The sequence below is a fragment of the Sphaerodactylus townsendi genome, linkage group LG04, assembly GCF_021028975.2.
Source record: "Sphaerodactylus townsendi isolate TG3544 linkage group LG04, MPM_Stown_v2.3, whole genome shotgun sequence".
Lineage (NCBI taxonomy): Eukaryota > Metazoa > Chordata > Lepidosauria > Squamata > Sphaerodactylidae > Sphaerodactylus > Sphaerodactylus townsendi.
Window position 1 is genome coordinate 99,294,867 of NC_059428.1, and position 21,720 is coordinate 99,316,586.

The following is a 21,720-nucleotide window of genomic DNA, read 5'->3' on the forward strand; positions in this document are numbered from 1 at the left end:
CCCACAGACAGTTTGGCAAAGGGCAGTCAGGGAGTGAAAGGCACAATGGTGTTAGGGGAGCATGGAGAAGGCCCGAAGGAGGGGAAGCATGCTGGTGCCACTGTATTGTACCAGTGGCTGACAAGGCTGAGAAAAATCCCCAAGGGTCTTGATCACAAGTTAAGTTCTAGTCTGAGACCAAGTTTATTAACTTTGTCTTTTTATTTATTTATAATCGCCTTTTTTGCTGAGACTGAATGACATAAATAGCACACAACAACCAATGAACAAGGCTGAGGATTACAGAATTAGAGACCAATGCAAACAAGCTGTCTAAGGCTGATATGCCATAAACTACACAGAAGATGGTTTACAAGGTAAAGACAATGCAGCAAAAGTTTATGATTTTGTTAAAAGTGAAATGTTCTGAAGCAATTATTCACAGCACAAGCAGAAGACTCGGGCCCTTTCCACATGGGCCATTTACAGCGCCCTAGGGACGGCAAAAACACTGTCCCTAGGGAGCTGTTTGCATGGGGGGCGCAGCTGCATCGCAGCCGCGCCACCCTCGCTCCCCCCCAGCGGCACAAAGCTGCTGTTTCCAAACCTCGCTCCCTGAGTGTGGTTTTCTGGAAACAGCGGCTTCCAGCCACTGCCGTGCGAATGGCAGCGGCTGGAAGGTGCCATCCTCTTCCCTTTCCTGATCAACGTACCTTCCCTGCGACCTTCCGGCGCATCGCCCAGGCCTGGGGACATGCCTCCCCTGCCCTGCTACTCCAGAGCTGTCGTGCAGGGCAGGGGGGCATGTCCCCTGGCCTGGGAGACGCGCCGGAAGGTCGCAGGGAAGGTACGTTGATCGGGTGACGGGGCAGCGCTGCGCCATCTTTCCTGCCCCTACCGGGACCATTCGTGTGACCGGTCCCGGGGGAGTGCAGAAATGGCTTCGGGTTCATTTGGACCTCTTGCTTCATAATTTGCTTTTTCTCCCTGGAGTTTCTAAAATGCAAGGCAAACCCTGCCCCCCTCCCATCTGTTTCTCCTATTGGCAACTCTTAGCCATGGCATGAGTTGCTTCCACACAGAGCACTTACTTTGACTGTCTCTCACTATCTTCTGGGGACTTCAGCATGACACTGTCATCTGGTCTCCTTCTGGGTTTCCCCCCAGCTCTTTTGTGGCTTTCCCAAAACCTGCATTCCTAAAAGATCATAATCAAAGTGGGTTTAGGGGAAGTGTAGAAGGAAAGGTATGATTTCCTCACTTTCATATCCACATCCACCACCATATCTAGCACCATTTCCATCCATCACCAAATCAGGTACCATGGACTTTTTGCTATTAACAAAAAATATTGATAGTGAAAATATTGCTAAACTTTTTTTAAAAAAAAACTACAGTAATATACAAATTACCATTTTAAAAAACTGGGAAAAGCCCACCTGCATCAAGGGGTGTGGAACTGTGAGTGGGAGGGGAAAGAATGGGGAATTCTTACCTCTGTTATCAGGGAAATTCCCCACTTTGGCCACATTTTTCCTGAGAAGGCCTGCTGTTTGCATTCTTGAGGGAAATGGGGAACTGGCCCCATGAAGAGTTTAATCTAATGGACAAATTACATCTCAGTGAGAGAATCATGGAGCAACACTTTGCAGTCAAGCATCCCATGAGGCATTTCAAGCTTATGGTAGAAGAACAACGTAACCACAGGACTTCAGTGGAGGATCACCTCCAGTCACAAAGGCTAACAAACCTAGCTCAAACTACCTCCTCCTTCCCCAATGTATCATTAACTGGCATGCCAAATATTAACAGTTACTTCCACTAGCCCTTTATAACCATCTTTAATGTCTGAAAAGCATAGACTGCCGCCTTCCACATTTCCAAATGTTATGGGTTGCTTCCAGTCCTATCCAGCTCTTTGCACAGATCAGTGTAGTTTAATATATTTATTATTATTTATTTATTTTTTGAACTTATATACCGCCCCATCCCCAAGGGGCTCTGGGCGGTGTACAACATTAAAAAGACAATATAAGCAATTAAAACATTTAAAAGCAGCGAAAACCATAAGATATTTCCAATAATATAATAAACTACAGTAAAATAGATGGCGTTCAGCAATCTGCTATTGTTATTCTGTCCCTTCCCTAAGGGGGAAACAGTATCCCATATTCCGATCTAAAAATCCCGCCCCCCTTCCAAAAGGGAGGAGTGGCGAGTCTAAGATGACAACTGACCCCGGTATCAGAGCCGGGGGCAAAGGGGCACCATCAACGGCTGGTTCCTCCGAAGGCCCGGCGGAACAGCTCCGTCTTACAGGCCCTGCGGAACTCACCGAGGTCCCGCAGGGCCCGGACAGTTGGAGGGAGAGCGTTCCACCAGGCCGGGGTCAGAGCTGTAAAGGCTCTGGCCCGTGTGTAGGCCAGCCGTATCGCCGAGGGGCCAGGGACCACCAGTAGATTGGCCTCCACTGATCGAAGAGGCCGTGCAGGGACGTATGGGGTGATGCGGTCCCGAAGATACGACGGTCCCAGACCGCGTAAGGCCTTAAAGGTCAGCACCAGCACCTTGAAAGTGATCCGGAATTCCACCGGAAGCCAGTGCAGCTGATGCAGTATAGGCTGGATATGTGCCCAGGTGGCGCTGCCTGTAAGCAGGCGCGCTGCTGCGTGCTGGACCAGTTTTAATCTCCGGATCAAACGCAAGGGAAGGCCCGCGTAGAGCGAGTTACAATAGTCTAATCTGGAGGTGACCGTTGCGTGGATCACAGTGGCTAGGTCCGCTTGGGAGAGGAAGGGCGCCAGCCGCCGGGCCTGACGGAGGTGGAAAAAAGCAGCCCGGGTTGTATGGGCCACCTGGGTCTCCATTGATAGAGACAAATCCAGGTGGACCCCCAGGCTGCGAACGGAGGGGGTCGGCGCCAAAGTGGCCCCCTCCCACACCGGCGGCTGGAAAGACCCTCCCCCCCCCTTCACGGCCGAGCCAGAGGATCTCCGTCTTCGATGGATTCAGTTTTAACCTGCTCTGCCGCAACCAACCAGCGACCGCCTCCAAACAGTGCTGTAGAGCCACAGGGGCGGCGGCTGCTCCCCCCTCCATCAACAGAACGAGCTGTGTGTCATCTGCATACTGATGACAAATCAGCCCGAAACTCCGTACCAGCTGAGCAAGAGGTCGCATATAGATATTAAATAGCAGCGGGGATAAAAGTGCCCCCTGGGGTACACCGCATTTAAGCGGGCACTTCCGGGAGAAAAGTTGACCTGTTCTTCTTTCAAAACCCCCAGTTCATAAGTAGGAACTTACCATAACATATTTTGCTTAGCAACATGGTAGTTGGTGGACACCAACATGATAGGATACAATTCAGTTCAACACATTCCAAATAATCCAAATTTAAAAACACATAATCCAATATCTGTTGGGGGAGGGAGAAAGATAGTGACGCAATGAGAGGAGATGGCATCTGTGGCATGGACAGGAGTGATGCCTAGACAAATGTAGAGATAGATTAATGAATGGCCAGCACCAGGAACATCTGCATTGCACTTTCCAGTTACAGCAGATGGATGCTGGGACTAGAAGAAGAACTGTTCTTCAGAGAAACGTGGAAACAGACAGAAAAAGCACTCAGATATCTGGGCAGAAAAGAAACATGTCCTAACAGTCAATAAGTTAATCTATTTATGCAAGTATAAAAGTAAAGGTTGTCCCTGTATTAAAGTAAAGGAAGTCCCTGTGCAACTCCATGGAGTGATGTCACATCACAACATTCACTAGGCAGACTATGTTCATAGGGTGGTTTGCCATTGCCTTCCCCAGTCATCTACACTTTACCAGTTTTGGAAGGATGGAAGGCTGAGTCAACCTTGAGCCAACTACCTCAAATCAACTTCCACCAGGATCAAACTCTGGTCAGGAGCAAAGCTTTTACTGTTCTGAAGTTTACCACTTTGTGTCACAGAGCTCTGTATGCAAGCGCTTATTTGTTTGATGCTTTTCTGTTCCACCTTTCTTCTATTTCAGACTTGGACAAGGTTGCTAAGAGATCTTCCCATCCAAGTTCCAACCAGGCCAGATCTCCTAAGTTCCAACAAGATTTGTGTATCATGTGTTGATCACCCCTAAAGGAACAGAGTGTCTGTAGAAACTGAATAATGCAAGCAGCTCAGTAAAGACCTCTTTTAACTACTAAAGTGATGGCACCACAATCATGAAAGGTCTTTGGCAATGGTTTTTAGACAGAGCTGGCCTTCAGAAAGATCCACTTACAAGGAAAACAACCCTTCCATTTACAAGAAAAACAAGTCCCTCAGATCAGGACTTCAACAGAGTTTGTGAATCCAGAGGAAAATGTTTTCTGTACATGAGATTTCCTTGACCTCTCTACCTTAAGAGCACTGTTTTACATTACCAGGTAAATTCCCTTCTACCTCTGCAAGTATGGAGAAACAGTGACATTCAGTGGTCAGTTAGATTTATGGCATCTTGTTTTTTCTTGTAAATCCCTGAGGGTGCAAATACCCTGAGATAATCTTCTGTTTTGTTTTCAGCTCCTTTCATGTCTTGAGAAAGTGTGTGGGGGGGGGGGGGGGGGGGGACAGAGATTGAGAAGGAAATGCTGCATGTTTAAGTAGAATAAAATCACTCAAACATCAATTTCAGATTAGCTCAAATGTGATTGTGCTGCATTTTTCAGGAATAAATGTAATGTAAGAAAACACACAGGAATAAAGAATGTCATGATGTGGCAATAAATTGCTTAGTCTTTCTTCTTGCCTGCTTGCAGTCCTTTGTGTTTCAAAATAAGAAATGTATCTTCAAAACCAAGAATAAAATTCAGTCAGTGTCTTACTCTTAAACATTTCTACAGACTTGAATATGTAGCAAGGTTGTCGCAATGTATACATTACCTGTAGAAAATTCTTAAATGTCTAGGCCAGGGGTATCAATCCATGAAGATTATAAGGGTACTGTCTGATCTGTCTTCTGTGAAATGCAATACTGGGTTGGGGTACACACTCTGATATGTACACATGGAGACTAAGAAAAGGGTTTTCTTAGTGCAGAAATTAAGCATTCTTATTAAGAAGGGGTCCCATTACAATCAGTCAGACTCGCTTCTCTGTGAACATGTTCAGGATTCTTGTGCTTGGGACATTGTCACAATGGATGCCAACAATGCTAATAAGTCCATTATGAACTCTAGTGAACATTATGGGGCAAGATGAAGAAAAACCCTTTCTAAATGGAATCTGCATTCCAATTTATGTCACTTTTCAATTTAGTCCAGAGAGCAAAGAAATACACAAATTCATTTGAGCGTCACTTGTGAAGCTGGCCTGTGCCATACTGAATACAGTGAAAGAAAACATCACAGTGGTGGCATCTCCAAATAAATACAGAGAAGCAAAACTCTGGGCAATTTTTCCGTGGCTTAAGTCCCAAGTTTATGACTCGCACCAGTAAATTAGGGAACAAGATACAGAACAAAGACCCACAAGCAATCATGGCATGATTTCCAGTATTCCATAGCAGGAACAAAGATGTTGCTCCAGCTGCACATAACCAACTCACAATTTTATTTATCTGGACAATGTGTATGCCCACACTCTTCTCAAGGTGGATCAACCATGTACATAAAGTACAATAAAATCATCATAATAAGAAAGCATAAAAGTATCCATTTTTAAAACTGAAAATGAAACAAGAGCCAGCTAGAGACATAGTCACAGTGGCTAGAATAGCGCTTGCAAGACCCTGGGAATATGAAACAGCCCCATCAGCTCAAGAATGGGCTCAAAAATGTTTAGAGATCTCTCCAGTGATAAGATCAGCAGACTTGCAGAATGGGAAAGATGCTAAGCAGACTGAGTTACAGAAGCTTTGTCATGATATTTAGTAAGCTTAGGGGGGATTGCTTTGGTGACGTTCTTATTGTTTTCTTAGTACTCTTCTCTGTAAATAAATAAATTTAAATATTAAAAGCCCATAAAGGAAACATTCAGCAATATAAAAATTCTTGGCTTGGATTCAGCAATGTGCTAACAGAAATAAGGACAGAGAGTATTCATAAAACAGCCCACAAGCTGCACGCAGCAACTAAAGAAACTGTTTTGGACTAGTGCCTAAATGACCCTTAAATCAGTATCAGCCAAGCATCAAAGTAGAGGGCATTCCAAAGGCAGTGCCCTCTTTGAAAAATCCCTGTCTCTGACTGCTACCCACGTGTAGGCAGAGGTAAAGAGACCAAAGTTTAAGAGGGTTATTTCAACTGGTCCTCCAAGTACCATTGCTCTTCTTCACTGCAGATCCTGGGTGCAGCCTGAAGACTCATGACTGAGCAACCTTGCTCTAAGCAGATATGTGTCCCATCAAAGCCTTGTTGAAAGCCCTCCTTCTTGAAAGCCAAGTTCACCACCTTGAGTTCCATGAGCATGGATATGCGTGCAGCAAGCAAGTAAAACAACATGCAGTTCCTCCTGACCTATGAGGGTCTTTCAGGGCTCCTCCTTGCTCAAATTTTCTATCTCTCTTTCATCCATGCTTCTTTCTCCTCCCCCCTGAATCTTGTCTCTCTGTGCTTTCTGCTTCATCTTCGACCCCCTTACCTTGGCACCACAGCTAATGTACCTTCTGTGACATTCTTCAGCAGACTCCACAAAGCTATTTCTAGTCCTGTGCAAAGTTTTCCATCCCAGAAAAATGGGTCATTTCCTCTTCCTTCAAAGGAACTAAAAACAAATATTGTGATACTGGTCTTTCTTGAACAGATGTAAGGGTCATTGATTGGCCTTTCCACAGCAGCTTAGTCAACCATGGTCAGAGGTTTCACAGCCAAAAGGGCAAAACAAGGCAAATATGCCTTGGGTCTGAAAGTTAGACTACTACTACTGCATCAAAAGGCGTCATGGAGTTTATCTGCCATTTTAATCTGCAGTAGCTGTCACCACCTGCTGTATGTACTGCCTCTGAATTAATGTGAGTCACTTTCCCCCTAAATAGCAGGATCTTTAAAAGTCTTCTTTTGTCTTGTTTTTATTTTATAAAGAAAAAAAAATATTATTATTGAAAAAGTGGTGCATGAAGCTTGCTTCCTTACATCTGTCAACATCTGGAACTCGCATCATCAACTATTCTGTTTAGAATTTTTAAGCCTAAAAAGATCTAAATTTAACATTGTTGTTAAGTATAAATGTAGTTAAATATAACATTTGTTCTTATCTATATGACCATTGTTGTCAATTGTTGTCCCAGATTTTGATCTATATGGTTCAAAAACACAATCCGTTTCTTTCTAAATTCTGTAGATGATCTCTTCTGTATCAAGGATGTTAACTTTGTCATTCTGCACATTCTTTAATGCTGCATCTGGATTCGGCACTAAAATGTTCAGGAATGTGTTATGATACAGATTGCATCTCAATTCAAACTGTATTTGAGCCGTTAGCTGTATTTGAGACAGTAGCCAAAATTTCTTCTGGGAATTCCCCCCCCCCCCCCCTCAAATATTTTGCCATATGCACTCTCTTATAATGCCACCTGGGCAGGGCAGCAAACCAACCATGTGTGTTGCCTTAGCAACAGCAAAAGCTTTCATATGATGTCAAAATCAGTGGTCAGCATGCAGAACAAGACCACAGTTTTGTAAATTACCTTGCCCTTTTAAAAACCTCAAGTCAGTTTCAGAACCCAGGAAGGAAGGACAGTTTCTCATCAAGAATTAATAATTACGGGGGTTAAAGTAATCAAGTTTTGAGTACATGCCAACAGTGGCTACTGGCCTCGGCTGCCTAGTCTGATAATGCTGATTTCACTGGTCCAAAAGCTGGAACATCAGCGCAAAATACATTTCATTTTTAATTAAAAATGTATTTTTTAACTTTCAACATAAATATTATGTACAAGGGAAAATGTGTATGGAAACTCATTTTCTCCAAACTGCCTCAGCACAAATAGTTATGATAGAAAAATTCACCTATGCAACATTCTAGAAGAATTTTAGATACTAGAAAGCTGAGGTAAAACACTAAGTTCCGATCTAAAGCTCACTGTGTGTGTACAGCTGCCCCTTACATTGAAGACAACAGGGAAGTCATTGGACACTGAGACCTCCATTAACACATCAGAATTCCCATGGGCATAAGGACCACTCAATCACATTACCACTATTTGGTAGAAGAAGAGTGAAACTGACACAGTATAATATACCACTGTTTTGTAACTGAATGATGAGAATGGCGTAACTCTTTGATACTCTATGGCAGGTATGCATATTTTTAAAATTGTGTTACCAGAGTCATCACTGAGCTCTGACACTTAGCTAGAAAGGATCGTACTTTGCTTAAAAGGCATCATGCAAGTTCTGGAGTTTATATTGTTCCTCTGTTTATTAAAAACGGATGGTAGCACTTGACAGAAAAATCAAACTCTGGTCATGCCTCATTAATCTTTGTTGTATCTGTCAGATACGTGTGTTTAGAGTTTCAACAAGACTTGGAAATTAAGATTACTGCTGTGCTTTTGTGTTTGTTCTAATTTTGAATGAAGAGAAGTGTTACCAGTAGCTTAATAAGAGAGAAATAAGGAAAGGGTCATCTCATTATCCAAGACAAAGCAAATGACATTTATTACTTTCACTTTGGCCCTGATTTTAAGAAGCAGTTGACACATACAGATGGATTGACTGCAAATGGTCAACTTCTCTTTTTAAAAAAAATGTCTAAAGTGTATAATCAAAATACAGTCCTTTTATTGTTCATGTGATTTTCAGTGACATTTGGGAAACGTTGTCCTAATTACAAGATCTTGCTTTCACATGCAGTTGGATTAATCATAGGCAACACCAATAAAGGCAATAGAATTTCACAAATATAGAAATCATCATAACTGAAATGAGAATTTTCAGGAGACAAAATAATAGCCCACTGGTAATACGTTGCTGATATTGGGAGACCAAAGATGAAAATGAATAGAATGGACAGCAGAGGAATTCAGATTAATTAGGGAATTCCACAAAACATTTAATTTATACTCTACACTGGAAATAGAATTCTGGTCTAATATGATAGGACTTCACGGAAGAAGGTTGTGAAGTCATTGTGGTAAATCACTGCTCATTTTCTGCCCTGAGTTATATAAGTAGAAGATTTGCAGCTCTAATGTATCTGTCTTGTCTTAGGTGTGGATCAATAGAATATAATTAGTATTTGGGGTCAGGTTATCTTCTTCATTGACTATACTAGAGTGTAGAACTTGAGTCAAACTGTGTTCCTTGCAGTGATGAGAATCCTAACATGAAAAGGTTTTGTCCAGCTTAAGTGGCACTTGTACTGGAGGAAGGCACCTTATACTGGAAAATTTTGTTAGTGGAGTAGTAGGAAACAGACTAGTAGCTGTTCCCTCACATAGGGTGCAGTGGCCACTCTCTCAGAAAGAGAAAAATTTAGAATATTGGTAGCAGCCTAGCTAGCAGTAGAAGGACCTTCTAGTGATGAAGAATACTTCCGTAGATAGGGAAGAATGAAATAATAGTCAGAAGTGAAGAAGTCTCAGTGCATGTCCCAACCTTTATAAGCAAATAGTGGTAAAGCAAAGAAGAAAGGCTTATGGAAAATGGATATGTAGTAGTTTGGTTGGACCATAGCCACAGTTATGATACTACACCAACTACCATCATGTGCTTTGACAAATTTCAGATGCTTCAAATTTAAAAAGATGGCAGCCAGTTCCCTAGCAGAACTAAGGCCCCTTCTGCAAAGGCAGCAACGGGTTCATGAAACCCATTTCTGCTGCACTACCACTGTTTGCACAGCAGCTGCAGGAGCCAGCCAGGATCATTGGGATCCCGGAGGCAGAAGACAGCATGGTTCACACAGAAATGCTGTGTTTCTGTGCGAACCATGCAGCTGAGATTCAACCCACCCAAGAATCCCCACCACCACCACCAACCTGCATGGCTTGGCAGTCGCCTATCAGAGTATCCCCTCTAATGGCGGCTGCCTGTGGAATCTATCATAATGGTAGAAGGAAGGGAATAGGGACTTAATGTTCCTGTTTGCCATAGTTCACACAGGCAAGCAGGAAGCGTTTGAATCCCAGGTTTAATGAAAAAAACTCATAGAATTAGTGGGTTTCATTAAACCTGGGTTCTGGCCATTAAAACGGATTAGCAACGTTTTGGGGTCAAGTTCTCTACAAACAATACCCCCCCAAAAAGGAGTCCAACCCGTTTTAATTGGCCTGTGCAGAAAGGGTCTAAGTTACAGGGCCTATATCTCGTCAACTTTAAAACCTCCACAGTGGCTGTCAGTTCACTTCCAGTCCCAATTCAAAGTATTGTCGAAGGATCCTCTGAAGATGCCAGCCACAGATGCAGGCGAAACGTCAGGAGAGAATGCTGCTAGAACATGGCCATACAGCCCGGAAACCACACAGCACCCAATTCAAAGTGTTGGTCAGTCCTATAAAGCCCTTTGCATTCTGAGATTAAGGTAACTGAAGGAGCAACTGATCCATAGAAAGATCCTGTCAAGTATCCCCCTACAATCACAGGCTAGGTGGATGAGAGGCAGATGGCTTTTCCTATAGTGATGCACTTGGCACCTGATTTACAAGGTAGCAGGCAAAGATGCTTTTATTTTGCCAGACTTTCAGAGTCTCCTCCCCTCTAGAGCTTCATTAATTTTGTAAGATTGCCCCTAATGTTTTATACCACAGTTCTTTTAAAAGGTTTTTCTTTACTTCATTAGGATTTTGAGAGCTTCCAAAGTTTAGGCCTGATACTTCTTTAAATTATTTTATTGCATATGTCCTTTGTGTATTTCCCTGTATGTTGTTCTTTTACAGTTTTGTAAAAAGGCTCCTTATGGGTTGGCACCCCAAGCTGCCCAGATCATACCAGACGTGTTTAGGGCTTGAGAGCTAAGCAGCTGTGGCCATGGTCAGAACTTAGATGGGAAATCACCAAGCAATACTTGGGTTGCTATGCAGAGGAAGGCAATAGGAAGCCACTTTTATTGCTTTCTTGGAATGTCCTGTAGATGGGGTTGCAATGAGTCTGTTGTGGCTCAACAAGACATTCTTCTTCCTTTCCTTGAGAGCTGAAGGAAGAAGGCAGTGGCATAGAGCCAAGGAAATGGGGTGTGATGCACCGGGTGCATGACAGTGCGGGGGCGTTCCAGGGTGGGGGCAAGTGTGGTGTGGCATGAATGCAGGGCGCACTGTGCCCTGGGCGCAGTTCCCCCTTGCTCCGGCCCTGACAGAAGGTTCCAAATTTTGCTGAGCAGACTGATAGGGTTGGGCGAAACAAGACAGTAGGTTCCTAGGAGTAGGTACTTTGAACAATGATATTCGGACTAGCCCAATTTCATGTGATCTCGGAGGCTAAGCAAAGTTGGACCTAACTACTATTTATATGGGAAACCTCTAAGGAATACCAAGGCCTTGACATGGAGGTAGGCAATGGCAAACCACTTCTGATCATCTCTTACCTTGAAAACTCTATGGGATCACTTTGTCAGGTGTGACTTTTACCACCATAACACACCAGCTAAGTATATTTCACCAAGGTCCCTTCCACACACGCAAAATAATGTGTTTTCAAACCACTTTCACAACTGTTTGCAAGTGGATTTTGCTATTCCATACAGCTTCAAAGAGCACTGAAAGCTGTTTGAAAGTGCATTATTCTGCATGTGCGAAAGGAGCACAAGATTCATAGTTCATATAAACATTTGCACTTTTCTGGCAATCATAAGATTGCTTACCTAGTGGATGGTAGAGAAAAAATATCTGGAAGTAGGTTAATGGTGTCCAGTGACCAGCATGCAGGAACCACAGAGAGATCTAGAGTATCCGATGAATTTTGCAAACACAAAACGAGTACTGACTTATGTTGGAGTATTTTGCTTTTACATTTGTAAGAGTTTTCCAAATCTTCTAAACTTTTAACTCTTAATAAAATAGATATGGAGTTCAGTGGATATATCATAGAGCTAAAAGCTGAATATTCTTCAAATGCATGACAAAGGCGTTTAAATAGTTTTGCATTCCCCCTGCAATAACTATGCACTTACACATCTCAAAATTTGACCATGTCACAGCAAAACTGTCTCTCTCATATATATAATCACCTAGACATAATAAAAAAGGAAATGACAATACTAACACTGAACAAATGAAATAAATATGAAACATCACAAAATAGAGGTTCAAATTTGTTTCATCTGGACACATATTTCTAATTTGCTCACAACGTGTATCACATTCTCCAGGTCTCATCAAACTGAGAGATGAATTTGAAGTTTTGCAAAACTCCTCCCTGGCTCCAGTTCCATTTTTTCAAGAAAATGAAAAACAAATAACAGTAAGCTACAAAATTAAATGAATGAGAAAGGGGACAACACAGCAAAAAAAAGATGACATTTTATCATTAAAACAGAGAAGATCTTGGACTATAGTGAGTAAACCTCCAGTTCGTTCAGGTGCCATCGTTTAGACAGCCTAGTGAATTGGCACTTATTTAGATTGAGTTGTTTTCACTCAAGGTTTCAAACAAAAGATGGAGGGGGGAAATTTAACCCTAAAACAACAGAATTAATTACCTAATGGTCAAGAATAAATTCACATATAGGGCCAACAAATCCAATTATGAAAATTGTATAAATGACAAAAATATAGAAAACATATATGTTTACTGCCAGCTAAAATCAACAACACAAATAGGGACCTTGATAGCCTACATTACATACATATTCATACACAAATATAACACAAATAGACAAACAAATCCAGCTTCCACCCCAAACCAAATGCCAAGTGGCCTTCCTCAGTGGTCAAAAACGACACATGACTCCATTCCAGAGTAAAGATGTCACTTTATAAGATCTTTGGGACTATGGTAGATAGTTTTACTGGATGTAACATAAATAACACCAGGACTTCCTCTTAAGTTATAGGCTTCAATCAAAAGGTGGTACATTAACCTGGTGTATTTTTTTCATAAGAAAAAGATGGTGTATTTAAACCTGCTTTAGAAAAAAATATAGCATTTACCTTACTATTTTGTACATGCTTCAGACATTTTTGTGGCATCTGCCTATGATGCTACATTTTACCAAACAAAAGAATTCTCACAGTGAAAAAGGTTATTTTTGAAGATGCCCCAAACAGAAATGTTAGAGACCACAAAACATCAGTTTCATTACTCAATTAACAGTGCTATTCAATCACCAACGGTGTAATAGCAAACAAGGCAGTATCAGTAAAAACTATCCATGATTCACCACAAAGGTCACCAAGAGAAGAAGTCAGTTGTGATTCTTAGGACAGCTGTGGTCCCCTCTCTGCCATAATGTTTATGACAATGGCATGGAAAAAGAGAGTGAAAATTTCCCCTGGTAGAACCAAATCATGTACCATCTGGCCACCACTGTCAGAGAAAACCCCATCAAGAAACTTCCTATGTAGTGTGAATAATCCCTCAGTCAGCATTCCAGATGTCCTTGCACCATATTGCTGATAAAGGCTCATTGCAACTGGTGCTTAAGTTTATGCAAGGAAAGAGGAGGAATGAATACATTCAAAAACTGTACCCCCTACCCAACTTTCAATGTGTGTAATCTGCTAGCAGGGTGTCAACTTGTAGAAAAGGAAGACTGTCCTCTGTATTCCATTACAGCCCCATAAAATTGGAATAACTCTGTCTTGGAAAAGGTGCTAGCAAACCATTGTGTTCTTTGACAGGAGAATATTATGGAATACTAGCATATATTTCAGGGCTCAATGCATACTTTAACTGACTGTTATAATTTGCTTTACTTTTGAGTGTATTTTCTATTGTTATTTGGAAAGAATGTAAAGAATGTCCTATGTCCTCAATTGGGAGAGTTTATTTTGGTGCTATGGGTATTTCTGTCATTTGTTATAATCATTATGTACACATCCATGATTTTAAACTTGCCTGTTTCACAGATTATCTATAAATAAACTTGGGTGAATTTTCTTTCAGGGGTTGATTCATAGAAGCATGCTCACCACTTGGTCACTGCAACATGAATGACTTGCATGCATACATAAGCCACCAAAGATACCACATTATTTTTATTTCTCTTCAAACAATGTTTTTCAGTGGATTTGATTCACATATTCAGCCACCAGTTACCAGTTCATATAGAACCAGGTAAAGGTAACTAAAGCATGTAAGCACAAAGGTGCAATAGATTGTCTCTACCTTACCTAGACTGAGCAACCAGGTGAAGCCTAAACAGCAACACAAAGCCTTTAAAAGGCAAGGTACAAAATGCTAGATGTATAAATCCATCTGGCAGGAAATACTCTTGTAGATTTGTTGGTAGAAATTAGTATGGAGAGAGAAGTTTGTAGCCCTGCCCTCATCCCAACCCCCTGGAGCAAGGGGAAATGGCAGAACTGGTACCTGAGAGAATGGGTCTTGCATATCCATTCCTTCACACCCTTCACTAGATATTGAAGGGTTTAACCCTGCTTAGGTTGGCACCATTAAAGAGTTAAGCTCCTAGTACTTTCTTTCAATACTACATTAAAAAAGTAGTGAGTCCCATTCCTCTTATTGAAATTGGCAATTGGTGATAACTTTATAAAATATATGCTTGATGACAGTCAACATATTTTGGGACTATCCAAGGAGATGAAAGATATCAAGCTTATTATTTTCCTTTTAAAGACAATATCCGTTCCCAGTACCTCAGCTTTTGCCTTCAGGTGTAGCTAGCTCTTACATTCACTGTAGACATCTGGTACTGAACTTGTCTTCAGAAAACAGAAAGAAATTTATACCATAATAATGATCCAGGTGCTTCCAAGAAAGAGAACATCATTTTTCTGATCATTCAGTCAGTCAACTTCAGTCCCGTTTCACACATGGGCTAACCAAACCCCTGTGCTTGAGATGTTCTGCAATGAAACAACAGAAGGATCTTGTACAAGCAATGTTTTTCAAAAGGTGACTGAGGAAGGTGGACTGTTAACAGGGAAATGCTGTTCTTTGCACCACTGATCTAGCTAGCACAAATTTGTTCTTCAGATTGTGTAATATACTCAGAGAGAAAAAACCAGGATATCTTTAAAAATCAATGTAACATGCCTTGCTATTCAGTCCATTCACACAGGATGGACTGGATAGGACATCTTCAAGAAAGGTCTACAGGTTTCTGGGGGGGGGAAATCAGAACCAGTTCTTGCTGTCTATTTTGAACATAGACTTTTAAAAAGACAGACCATTATTTATTTATAGTCCACCTTTCTTTATAACCTCACAGATTACGCAGTATCCATTGACAAAATCAATATGAAGAGACATCGAAAAAGCAATGTACTGGGACTAGGATTATAGAAATTTAAATTAGCATGGCACAAAAGCACAGATGGAATGCAGAAACTGGTAGAAAACAATAGCAACAACAGATAATATACACAGAAGACAAATAATCCTAAACACAGGAGTATAATCCACAGTCCCTTTACCATTACCTTCCCTGATCTATTCAGTTTTAGTATAGCTCTATTGTGTTTACAGAAAAACCGTTCTGAACAACTTTGTTTTGTGAAGATTTTAGAATGACAGTTGTGGGTGCCCTCCTGACTTCCTCGGAGGCCATTCCAAAAGGTGGGGATCACAACAGAAAACTGCAGAGTCTTCACCTCTTTTCATTATCAGCCTTTTCCGCACACTTCGATCTATACTAGGCTGCTCCTCAATAAAAAATTGCTTAAGGTGTTATACAGTCTAACACCAAACCAGAAGTAGGGGAAAGCTCAGACTTTTAAGACCCCACCAGGTCCCAGCCCTGCCCGCACTGGCTAGGCGCAGTGAACACTCAGTGCTCAGCTGGCTGTTCCTGTGGGATCATGTGGCCAGCTACAAATGGCTGCTCTTCTTCTCTACACCACCCCCACCCCCAGACAGTAACAGCAGCTCTGAGGTACACTGGAGCCACATTTCTCTTAACTCCGTTCTATCTAACTTCATTATAATCATTGTGTTATGCATTCCTTTCTGTCATCCCCATATTTTCAGTCTTGCTCTTTCACTATCCTTTTTTGTGTGCTTTGAATAGTCTATTTCCTTGCATGCATACCATTCATTTTTAAACCCTCCTTGGAATCCGCCTGTCTCCAACTGCATTCTTATTTTCCTCTTTATTTTGTTTCTTAAATACATTTCCATTTTCAATTTTGATGCTCTTCAAGCTGGCTTCAGACCGCAGCATTCCTGTGAGAATACTAAGTGTAAAAACCTTTAATGAACTTACATATTCTGAGTCACAAATTCTTTTCTAATCTTACAATGCAATCCAAAACAAGAGTTACACCCAACTGAGGTCAATTGTACTGCTTAGAGAGTGTAACTATAACACTGAAGTCACCCCTGATTAGAATGTAATTCTGTTAGGATTACACCCCCCCCCCTTAATTTTGGAAACTCATTCTGTTTCATACAGAGCAATCCTGTGCAGATTGCAGTCCAAACACCTTGAAATAAATGGGCTTAGACTGTAATGACCCTCTTTAGGATCACACTGTCAGTTGTATTTACATTTTGAGATTTGGTAATGCTGGTGTCTTGGTTCCACTCCAGTCTCTGAAAATGATTCTTCCAAAATCTCTGTCAAAGACTTCAAATTCTATACCATTTCTCTTAGAAATGTTACTTCTTTTGGTTTACAGTATTATGTTTATGCTGATGATATCCAGCTCTATCTTTATGATCCTCGTTTTCTCCTGTTTTTAACTGATTTTTCTCACCCAACATCTGATTAACTCAAACCTTATATGAAAAAAGTAGCACCCCTTAAACCTTTGCTTTGCCTTCCCTTTCTGTCTCATTTGGCAGTATTGCTCTATAGCCTACATTTCAGGTTTTATTTAAAGTTATTTTATTCTTGTGCCTTTTTCTGTTCCTAGCTAATGTTTCCTTGCTACAGTATTTCTAAAATCTGTACTTTAACGGTCTGATTCTATTAAAACCTTATTCAGAGTCTTATTCTTATCTTGACATTATCCTTTTTGTCTATGTCTTTCAGTTCTTCTGGTCACCTGACCTTTCTTTCTTCTCATGTTAATCATATTAACTATTATATAGAATCTTTTTTACATTTTCTTCTTTATAGTAGTCTAATCCAGCCAATGCAAAGAATGTCATGTTTTCCTCCCTTTATTTACGTTTAAGACCATGAACCTGCAGGAAGAGACCCATTTGATTTCGCTACTGTATGGTATCTAGAATAGTATAGGCACTTTCATAAATAATGAATGATGATGACTTAGGGCACAGCTAGACCTAAACAAAAACCAATGATACTTAAATTACAGATAAACACACGTCTACAAGACTACAAAAAACAATGAAATATCGAATACAGTTGTATTTATAAATATAATTGGCCTTATGATTTGTAAAATTATAACATATTATCATGTAAACTAATTTAAACAACCTGAACAATACTCCTAGAGCACTTAAAGATCATATGAAGAATGTGAACCCAGAGGCGTAGCTGGGCCAGAGTACACCCGGTGCGCACTCTATGTTTTTCGCCTCCCCCTCCATGGCGGCCTACCCGCCCACCCCCACCTTACCATAGTGCAGGCTGGAGAATTGACCTGTTCCCTTCAGGCTGAAAACTGCCTAGTAGGAACTACACTTCCCATGAGATCATGAGGCTCGCAAGGTCTCCTGGGAAGTGTAGTTCCCACCAGGCTGTTTTCAGTCTGAAGGGAACAGGCCGCTTCTCCAGCCTGCACTGTTTCATGAAGGTAAGTGTGGGGGGGCACCCCAGGGGGGCAGAGGCGTCCCTCTCATTGGGCAAAGTGGGCAGTTGCCCTGGGCACCGCCTTGTGGGGGGCGCAAAAACTGCAAGTTCGTTTGTGGGATTTTTTATATTTTCAGTGTTTTTCTGTTTTTGGCCTGCAGAGGGTGCAGTTTTTAAGATAGCAGCACCACAATTTCAGGGATTTTTTGGGAGACTGTCCTGATAATATCACCCAGGTTTGGTGAGGTTTGGTTCAGGGAGTCCAAAGTTATGGACTCCCAAAGAGAGTGCCCCCATCCCCCATTGTTTCCAATGGGAGCTCATAGGAGATGGGGGCTACACCTTTGAGGGTCCATAACTTTGGACCCCCTGAACCAAACTTCACCAAACCTGGGTAGTATCATCAGTAGGGTCTCACAAAGATACTCTGAAATTTTGGTGCTGCTATCTTAATAATTGCACCCCTGACAGCAGGCACCCCCTGACCACAGGCTTTTCCCCAGATTTTCCTTTTATTTATTTATTTATTTAGTTAGTTAGTTAGTTAGTTAGCTAGTTAGTTAGTTATTATATTTATAAACCACCCTCCCCGAAGGCGGTATATAAACCCACCCCCTTCCTGCCAATGCTTGTTTTCTTTCTTTCTCAGGTTTTGCCCAGGGCTCCAGTTTGCCTAGGTTCGCCACTGCAGGGGGGCAGGAGGGGCACTATGGGGGGATTTCCCCCAGATGTGCCCCTGGTGCAATGTGCATCCCCTGGCCCCCTGGTAGCTCCACCTCTGTGTGAACCAGGAGAGTTATGGTTGAAACCAGAGATGTCATCAAGGAAAAACATGTGCAGACTATTCTTGTAGCCCAAAGAAATGAAAACCCTCCATGGATGACTAATGAAACTCTTAAAATTGCTAAAGACAGGTAAGAAGCAAAAGCAAAAGGTGACAGAAACAGAGCCAAAAATCTAAATGCAGTCGTCCAGTGACTTACATATAGAGACAAAAGAACTACTACAATAACCAGTGTAAAGAAATCAAAGAAAACAACAACAAAAGTAAAACAAGAGATCTGTTTCACAGGATTCAAGAAATCAAAGAGAAATTAGAAGCATGCTTAGGTCTGCTGAAAGATCAACACAGTAAAACATTTAGCGAACAGTACAAAATAAAGAATAGGTGGGAACAATACACTGAAGAACTGTAAAAACAAGATGAAGAGATGACAGATTCCTTCCAGGATTCTTTTGAAGAAGAACATACTATTTAAGAAAGTGAAGTGAAAGCTATACTGAGAGCAATTGGAAAAAACAAATAGTCGGGAGTAGATGGGATATCAAAAGAGCTATTCCAATCCATAGAAACTCCACACAGCACAAAAAAGATGTCTGTGGGACGTCTTAAAAATAGGCGACTGCTTCTTTTCACTCCACATACCAAAATATGATGTTCAGGGGGCATCTTAAAAAGAGGCAGCTTCTAGGAATCAGAGGTGGAAAGATGCTGTTTTCCATCCAACTGTTTTGGTATCTGGTCAGTTTCATTTTAGCTTGCAGCCAACATTTTGTGTGCAACTGAAGGGATTCTCCCTGCCACCATTTGCTGAAAGTCACCCCAGGATGTTTGCTCTGCAGGCTCTGTAGGCACCATTTCAGCCCACAAAGTTCAAAGTTGTATTCAGCTAGTCCTGCCAATTCTGGCAATGTACGCAGAAGATATGCAGACAGGCATAAGAGAACTATTGTATGTTTTAACGGGGCTTTTAACCCCATGTAAGTTGCCCTGGGACTTCAGTGGAGGGCGGGGTATAAATGGAATAAATAAATAATAATAAATAATCTTAGCTGCTTTGAGGACTTCCATTGAAAAGCATCGGGACCACAGAGGACAGAAAAGCATTGAGCAACGCGGCTAAGATTCACTTATGCCTATCTGTGTATCTTCAAAAATTATACATTGCCAGAATTGGCAGGACCAGCTGAGTACAACTATGTACTTTTTGGGCTGAAGAGGCACGCAGAATCAGAGCCTGCAGAGCAAACATCCATGGACAACCTTCAGCAAATGGCAACAGGGAGAATCTCTTCAGCTGCACACAAAATGCAGACTGCAAGCTGAGGATGAAACTGACAAGAGAGCAAAATAGTAGGGCAGAAAAAATACCGTATAAACTCGTGTATAAGCCAACTCGTGTATAAGCCGAGGCACCTAATTTTACTACCAAAACCTGGGGAAAGGTATTGACTTACGTATAAGCCGAAGGTGGGAAGCTGGGAGGCTGAGGGAGCTCCTTATTTGGGCAGTGACTCCCCCTGATGTCATGCCCAAATAAGGAGCTCCCTCCACCTCCTGGTTGCCTGGGCTTCCTCAAACCCAGCCGGGAGGTGGAGGGAGCTCCTTATTTGGGCAGTGACATCAGGGGGAGTCACTGCCCAAATAAGGAGCTCCCTCTGCCTCCCAGGGTTTGAGGAAGCCCAGCCAGCCAGTGTTCCCCTTCACCCTCCGAGGAGGGCAGCAACAAGCTGCTTGTGCAGCCGCAGGGAGGTCGTCCCAGCCACACCCCCAGCCTTGGTAGAGGCTTGAACAGCCGGCTGGTAAGCAGGACTCGTGTATAAGGCGAGGGGGCATTTTTCAGCCTTAAAACAGGGCTGAAAAACTCAGCTTATACGTGAGTATATAGGGTAAAACACCTCCTGAGCTCTGCATTCCGCAGACAGGCAGGAGATGTCTTGCAGGCACCTTAGGGGCAGTTGGGGGGGAGGGATTCAGCAGGTTTGCACCACTTTGGCAGAGCCGGTTGTTAAAATGGTGCTTGTAAACAACCAGTTGTTAAATTATTTGAATCCCACCACTGGAACCGGTTGTTAAATTACTTGAATCCCACCACTGCTTAGGGGGTAAAGGTGCACTTTGAAGTGTTCTCCAAAAAAGATGCCTTGAGCTAAAATAAGGCCTCCTGAGGACATCTGGGGAAGAAAGGTGTGCAGAGTGCTTTCCCAGGACGCCTTTTTAAGCATCCTCAGGACCTCTTATTTGAGCTGTGCGAAACAGACCATTGTACATCAAAATCTTAACAATAACATGCCTGTATGGAAAACAAAACAATGACCTTCAGACTGGAAATGCTCAATTCATATCCAATTCCAAAAAAAGAGAAATAAAAGACTGCAGCAACTGGAACAGGTTATCAAGTGCCAAAGCAGGATGCCAAAAAGTGAGCTCTATGATTTTATTTCTCCTTTTATTTGCTTTCAATTAGATTTTAAAACAAACTTTAAGCACTGAGCTCTCCCCCTGAATCTTTTATCAGCTTTTATCTGGACATCATTAGTTATTTTATAAACGTTTTTATAGTCACACAAGGCTTGACTGACCTTCACCACTGTGAAGAGAGATATCTAGAAAACATCCTGGATAATTAAATATAATCCTGCCTGCAGCTTTTAAACACTGATTAGTGTAATTTTCTAGGGCTTTTTCATGAAACAACATTTTAGGCTTTTGCAGAAATGAGAGGAAAGAAACTATCTAGGAGACGCCGGCACTCCTCCCCAGTTAATCAGCAAAGCCAAAGCAAGTAATGATAACTTATTAGTAAAAGTTTTATATCAAAACACAGAGCTCTCAAACAGATATTCCTTACTGGACTGCTCCATAGAAACCTTGGCAGTGAGAGAGGCTAATGAGGCAATTACCCCTTCCTCAACAAATGCGAAAGAGCCTCCTGCAGTGAATGAGACTGCCAAAGACTTAGAACTTACAGAGAATAATATCCAGGTGACAGCACTGTGCTCTGATAAAGACTGCAGCTCCCATCTGTAGGACTGACTCACCTCCATTGATGGAACTCCTTGCAAGAGAAGCATTTTTAATGTCCAACACATTTGAAATTTTAATGACAAAAAATCCCATTTAAGTGATAAAATTGAAATGCTTGCCAATTTGTTACATCAAAGAATA

General features: G+C 41.8%; 1 long non-coding RNA gene across 2 annotated transcripts in view; it reads right to left on the minus strand.

The window, feature by feature from the left end:
* LOC125431658 overlaps window positions 1–21,720 on the minus strand; it is a 50,315-nt gene that overhangs the window by 13,877 nt on the left and 14,718 nt on the right. Inside the window, exons 2-3 of one of the 2 annotated variants that reach the window (XR_007244325.1) lie at window positions 14,797–14,913; window positions 1,071–1,177 (exon numbers count right to left, since the gene is read on the minus strand). This is a non-coding gene — a long non-coding RNA (uncharacterized LOC125431658). The remainder of the gene's footprint in view (window positions 1–1,070; window positions 1,178–14,796; window positions 14,914–21,720) is intronic. The other variant, XR_007244326.1, reaches the window with a different exon arrangement.